The 6,000-nt window shown below is 44.8% G+C and overlaps 1 pseudogene; it reads right to left on the reverse strand.

The window, feature by feature from the left end:
* Positions 1–1,233: 1,233 nt before the first annotated feature.
* Positions 1,234–3,760, reverse strand: LOC101152528 (KN motif and ankyrin repeat domain-containing protein 1-like; annotated as a pseudogene).
* Between the last annotated feature and the right edge of the window lie 2,240 nt (positions 3,761–6,000).

The following is a 6,000-nucleotide window of genomic DNA, read 5'->3' on the forward strand; positions in this document are numbered from 1 at the left end:
AAGGTTGGATAATTAAGTCTATGAAATAAACTGACAGTAGGCAGATGAACAGAAGAAAAAAACATTTTAATTACATGCATAGGCCCAGGAGTCCCACACAATAGAAGACTCAGAAGGGCCAGATGATTGAAGTTTTTATAGCATCCTGAGCTACAGAAGAGAATAGGGGGCTTGGGGTTCCTGGGGGACACACTTATGGGAAGGTAGCAGGAGGAATTGTATGATAAATAAAGGTTGTGCTGTTATGCAGATAAAATCTCTCAGGTAATCAAAGTGATCCAGCAGCCTTCTTTTTTTTTTTTTTTTTTTTTAGAGCTTAATGAAATTTTATTTTGAAAATATGGCAGAAGTCTAAGGCACTTCAAACATTTAAATACATGTAGGACCAAAGTAAATGTGACACAGTATAAAGGAATCCATAAATACAGAGAACTACACTATATTTCTCTAGAGGCAAATACATAGCCAATTCCTCTAACACAATTCAACCTTTATCGTTAGATACAGAATTGTGCAATTATTAACAAAAATATGATGATGTTACATGTAGTTCTTCATGTCTTTAATTAGTATGAAATATAAAAGTTGAAAATACTGTGCCAATTTCATATACTCTTTTTTTAAAAAAGTCATATTTACATCTACCTAGATGAAACCAAATGAAAATATTTTCTTTTGTAAGTTTCATACTTTTTGAGAGTTCTATCTAGCCCAGACTGAAGTTACTGATGATCAACTTTCTTACTTCAAAATAATACAAGAAAAATCAACAAAACTGTGCTGGGACGGAATTTTGGAAGAGCTTTCTAACGGTGCCACGTTTGGTAAATATAAATATTTGTGGAAAAATTTTAAAACGTGATGCCAATGAGAACCTGACACTTCTCTGTGGTGGTGGTCTGGGAGTGGAGAGACGGAATAGCAGGTGCCCATTCAGGTCAGGTCAGGTCACAATTCCCTATGGCTGTACATTACAGAGCAGAGACTCAACAGCAACACAGAGTAGGTTAAAGTGCACCGTACGCAGAGAGAAGATGGCCAGAAAGGAGGCATGCGTGCCCAGGCTGGCAGTCTCTGCACTGTGAAAGCTTCAGTCTTTAGCCCTGGGCTTTATGCTTCTGTTTGCTGGTGAGCTCAGGCACAATACATACACATTCAGTGTCTGTCACTCCAGCAGGCACAGTTGGCAGCTAATGGTGGCATTAAAATGGAGGGCTATTTGCATACAATCAATCAAATGAAACTCTGTGGCTTCATTCCAAGCCTAGGGGTGCCCAGAGACTGAGCTTTTGCAAAGCTGATGTGGGCATACAGAAGAACAGTGATGCCCTTGTGCCCCACTTCCAGGGCGGTCGAGAGCATGATGCTGCCACCATTGTCCTCCAGGTGGATGTTGCAGCCCAGCTGGGCCAGCAGCAGCTTGATGATCTCCATGTGCCCATGCTTGCCGGCACAATGAGGACCATGGAGCCCTTGTCATCCTGGAGGTTGACCTGAGCCCCACAGGCCGGCAGACCATACACCATGCCGATCTGCACAGTAGCTGACTGCAGCATGAGGGCCATCTGCCCCAGCTGACTGGCTTTGAGGCTCACCTTTCAGCCAGAGTTCTTCCCCAACCTGCATGTCCTCTGCTTCCACAGCTGCGAGGGCCGCCAGCATGATGAAGGTATAGCCCCTTGTTCTGGTGATCCACGTTACACATGTGGGTGTCCAACAGCAGCTTCACAATCTCAAAATTGGAGTGGGACACTCTGTAATGGAGGGCTGTGTTGCTGTTGCCATCTGCCAAGTTGATGACCTAGTAGAGGGCATCCAGGGAGGTAGCCTCAAAAGCAGCTCTGTAGTCTCCCAGGGTGGCTGCAATGGCTGACTTCTGACTGGACACGCAGAACCACTTGAGCTGGAGGGTGTTCAGACAGAACCTCATATCTTTGCTGGTCACAGCTTTGGGGTCATTTATATTATTTTTCAGTAAGTTGCAAGCAGACAACATTTTTTCACTTAATTTATACCTCCCTCTGATTTTCACCTTCTCAGGTTCACGTTCTTGAAACTGCATTTCATCTTCCACCCTGGCTGACTTGAAACCTTCAATGTTAATGGCATGGTGCCCTTTGGCCATTCCCCAAGTGTCTTCACCCTCATCTTCTTCAAGAGGATACTACTCAATGACACTCAATGACATCACACTCGTCATCTGACTCAGAAGAAGAGCTTTCATCTGTGCTGAAATCATCACTTGAAGTTGTTGCATAACCTCCATTAATGCCAACAAACTGAAGATTCTTTTTCATGCCATTTGAATCTTTGTTACCATCTTTCTTCTTCATAATGGGCTCCAGTGTACTTTCATTGTTTGTGCATATGGAGGCCAGCGGCCATCTGGTCGTCTGTCAGGTTCACTAGAGACCATGTCCTTTCCTGAGTGGGGAAGGCATCCTGGCTGCTGACCAGCTTTCCTTCTGAGATCCCTACCTCTGAGCAGCCTTCTTCCTGATACAGATACTTTACTAATGTAGATTTCCTTTCTAGATGTAAATTTCCTTGTAAAAAGGACAGCTTTTTAGAGCCATTCCTGTGTCTGTAGTTTCTCTGAATAATCAGCTCAAAATATGCCAAAGAGGTGTATTTTTGGGTGGCACATTGTGGTCTCCTCCAGTCATATTTTGGGATGGTGTGGGCTGAGCCCCAGCAGAGGCAAAAATAAGACCTAAAATCACGTAGGACTTTTATCCATCAAGGAAGGCCTGGTTCTCCTCCTCTTGGCTAAGTCAAGAATTGCCTGTGCTACTTAACCAGATTCTTTTTAGATGAACTCTCTGTGACATACTTCTCCAGGAGCATTGCTGCTTCGTCATATGGGGGAGCCCATCAGTGCTATAAATCTGATGGCAAATTTTTCTAAACCTGGACACACACTTCTAGAAGGTTTCTTGCTATCTCTCTGCCTGCGTTTTTTTTTTCCTGGCCATGGGATTGTGACTGCCTGTTTGTAAAGGGCAGTGATGGGGGTGTGAGGAGGGGAAGGCTGCTGGAGGAGGTAGCTCTTATAGTAGACAAGGGGGGTTGGTAAATACATACCATACTAGTTTTCTGGGGCTGCCATAACAAATCACCACAAACCAGATGGCTTAAAACAAGAGAAATTTATTCTCTTACAGTTTTGGAGGCCAGAAGTCCAAAATCAAGGTGTTAGCAAGGCCATGCTCCCTTCAAAGCCTGTAGAGGAGGATCATTCCTTGCTTCTTCCTGGTTTCTTGCTTCATCCTTGCTTCTTCCTTCCTTGCTTCTTCCAGGCCTTCCTTGGCTTGTGGCAGCAGAGCTCCCACTGCCACCTCTGTCTGCACATGGGCGCTCTCTCCCTGTGAGTCTGTCTGTTAACATGGTGCTCTTCATCAGGACACCAGTCATGTTGAATTAAGGACCCATCCTACTCCAGTATGACCTCATCTTAACTAATTACATCTGCAACCACCCTATTTTCAAATCAGGTCACATTTACATGTATTAGGGGACTTCAACATGTTTTTTTCTGGGGACACAATTCAACCCATAATAAAGCAGGCCAGCACCCACCCCCGTCAGGTGGAGAGACGCTGAGGCACATATTCTGCACTGCCTCCCAGACTTCCTCTGTGGATCATGCCCCAGGTGCCACAGCAGTGACCTGCCCAATAATGCAGCCTTTATTGGCTGCCTTTACCTTTTCCACTGCCCACTCGTGACCCTGCTGGTGTTTCCTGGGATCATCTCTCATATAAACTGCTTGTTCTCAAATACTTGTCTCAGGGTTTGCTCCTGGGGGACCCTGACCTAAGAAACTATCCAAAGTCAAGGCTTATATTATGCCAAATAGTATACCTGCAGTTGCAACCCCTTGTCTTAATATATCCTGATACAAGATACTGGGAAATGCTCAGCATGTACTCACATGCACAGAGTACAATGTCTCTTCCTTTTTTCCTATCACAGCCCAGCAGAAAACAAAATCCTTTCCTAAAGAGAGATTCAGGGGCCCAGGGTGAAAAATGATTTACTCTCTGTAGGAGAGAAAACAAAACCCAGCAATACACCAAATGCCAGCCTGGCAAATCTCACACACACACACACACACTCACACACTAGGCACTGCTCACGAGGAAAGCTGCTGGAAGCTAGAGTGCAATGCATATGGCACCCCCCCAGCTTCCCCCTGGCATCTGCCTTGTTGAGGCTCTGCACATTAGTACATCTTTTCATTTTAATTTGCAAACACCCCAGGGGAGGGAAACGTGAAGGTGTAGATGGTCTATCAAAGATGAAGGAGACATCCAAGAGAATCCCACCCAATACGTGCTGCTCAGACGGTACAATTAGGATCTTGGGGATGTCACCATTTCTTCAGGAAGAAGCGAAGAACAATCTGGTCCACTGTTTTTCCCACTTTTTAATCAAAATAATTTATGTCCATTGTAAAAACATTAAGTAGTCCTGAAAGGCTTATAAATGAGGATTATGGGTTGAATTTTGTCCCCAAAATGAAGAAGTCTTAACCACTGGCACCCATGAATGTGACCTTATTTGGAAATCAGGTCTCCGCAGTTAAGATGGGGTCATTAGAGTTTCTAGTATTATTGGTGTCCTTACAAGAAGACGGAAATTCAGAGACAAACACACACACAGAGGAGAATACCATGTGGAGACAGAGGCAAAGACTGGAGCTATGCCTCTTCAAGCCAAGAAATGCCTGGGTTACCAGATTTTTCTGGTACGGTCAAGGAAGGATTCTGCCCTAGAACTGTCAGAGGGAACACTGCCTCTGCCAACAATTCGATTTCAGACTTCTGGCCTCCAGATATGCAATAGAATACTTTTCTGTTGTTTTAAGCCACTCAGCTTGTGGCACATTGTTATGGCAGCCCTAGGTATCTAATACAATGAGAAACAATGGCCTCAGTGCCCCATCCTCCAAATCTGTGTGCAGATGCAGCCACCTGTAATTTAACTTTTAGATTTATTTTCTTATTTGAATATATTGTCATGATTTATAATATCATGACAAGTTTATCGAGAAGGAGTTATAACACAGAGATGGGACAGGAGGAGAGAAAGGGTCCTATTATTACAAAATGAAAATACACACCATGCCACTGTAAAACATAGTATAATCAGGAGGCCGGGTGGGTCGTTCACCCCTGTAATCCCAGCACTTTGGGAGGTCGAGGCAGGCAGATCACCTGAGGTCGGGAGTTGGAGATCAGCCTGGTCAACATGGTGAAACTCTACTCTACTAAAAATACAAAAAATAGCTGGGCGTAGTGGCAGTTGCCTCTAATCCCAGCTACTCGGGAGGCTGAGGCAGGAGAATCACTTGAACCCAGGAGATGGAGGTTGCAGTGAGCTGAGATCGTGCCACTGCACTCCAGCCTGGGCAACAAGAGCGAAACTCTGTCTCAAAACAAACAAACGAACAAACAAACACATAATATAATCAGGAGATTTCAGGTGCTGAAATAATTAATTAATTGCAGTAATTACAATTCTGCAGTCCAGGATCCTGACACTCACATATATGACAGGCTTCACTGAGAAAGTATCTGTTGATGAAAGACCTAAAGAAAGGGTGTGAGCCATGTGGACACCTGGGGCAAGGACATTTCAGGCAGAGGGAATAGTAGGTGCAAAGGCCCTGGGTCGGGAATGTGTTTGGCATGTTTGAAGAAGAACAAGAGGCCAGAGTGGGAGACTGTCGTAGGAAGTGAGCTTAGAGAGGCAGCAGGGGCCAGGTCACGCAGGGCTCTCTGTAGGTCCTGGTAAGGACTTTTGTTTTGCAATTGGAGAGTTCTCCACGGATGACTGATAGGATTTGCTTTATGTTTATAACAACACTGGCTGCTGGGTTGAGAGATGGCTGTAGGGGAAGTGAAGGCAGAAACATAGAGACCAATAAGGAGGGCACTGTAATGACCCTGGTGGGTCATTGTGATGGCAGGGTCCAAGGTGGTGGCACTGGGAATG

The sequence above is a fragment of the Gorilla gorilla genome, chromosome 21 (assembly GCF_029281585.2).
Source record: "Gorilla gorilla gorilla isolate KB3781 chromosome 21, NHGRI_mGorGor1-v2.1_pri, whole genome shotgun sequence".
Lineage (NCBI taxonomy): Eukaryota > Metazoa > Chordata > Mammalia > Primates > Hominidae > Gorilla > Gorilla gorilla.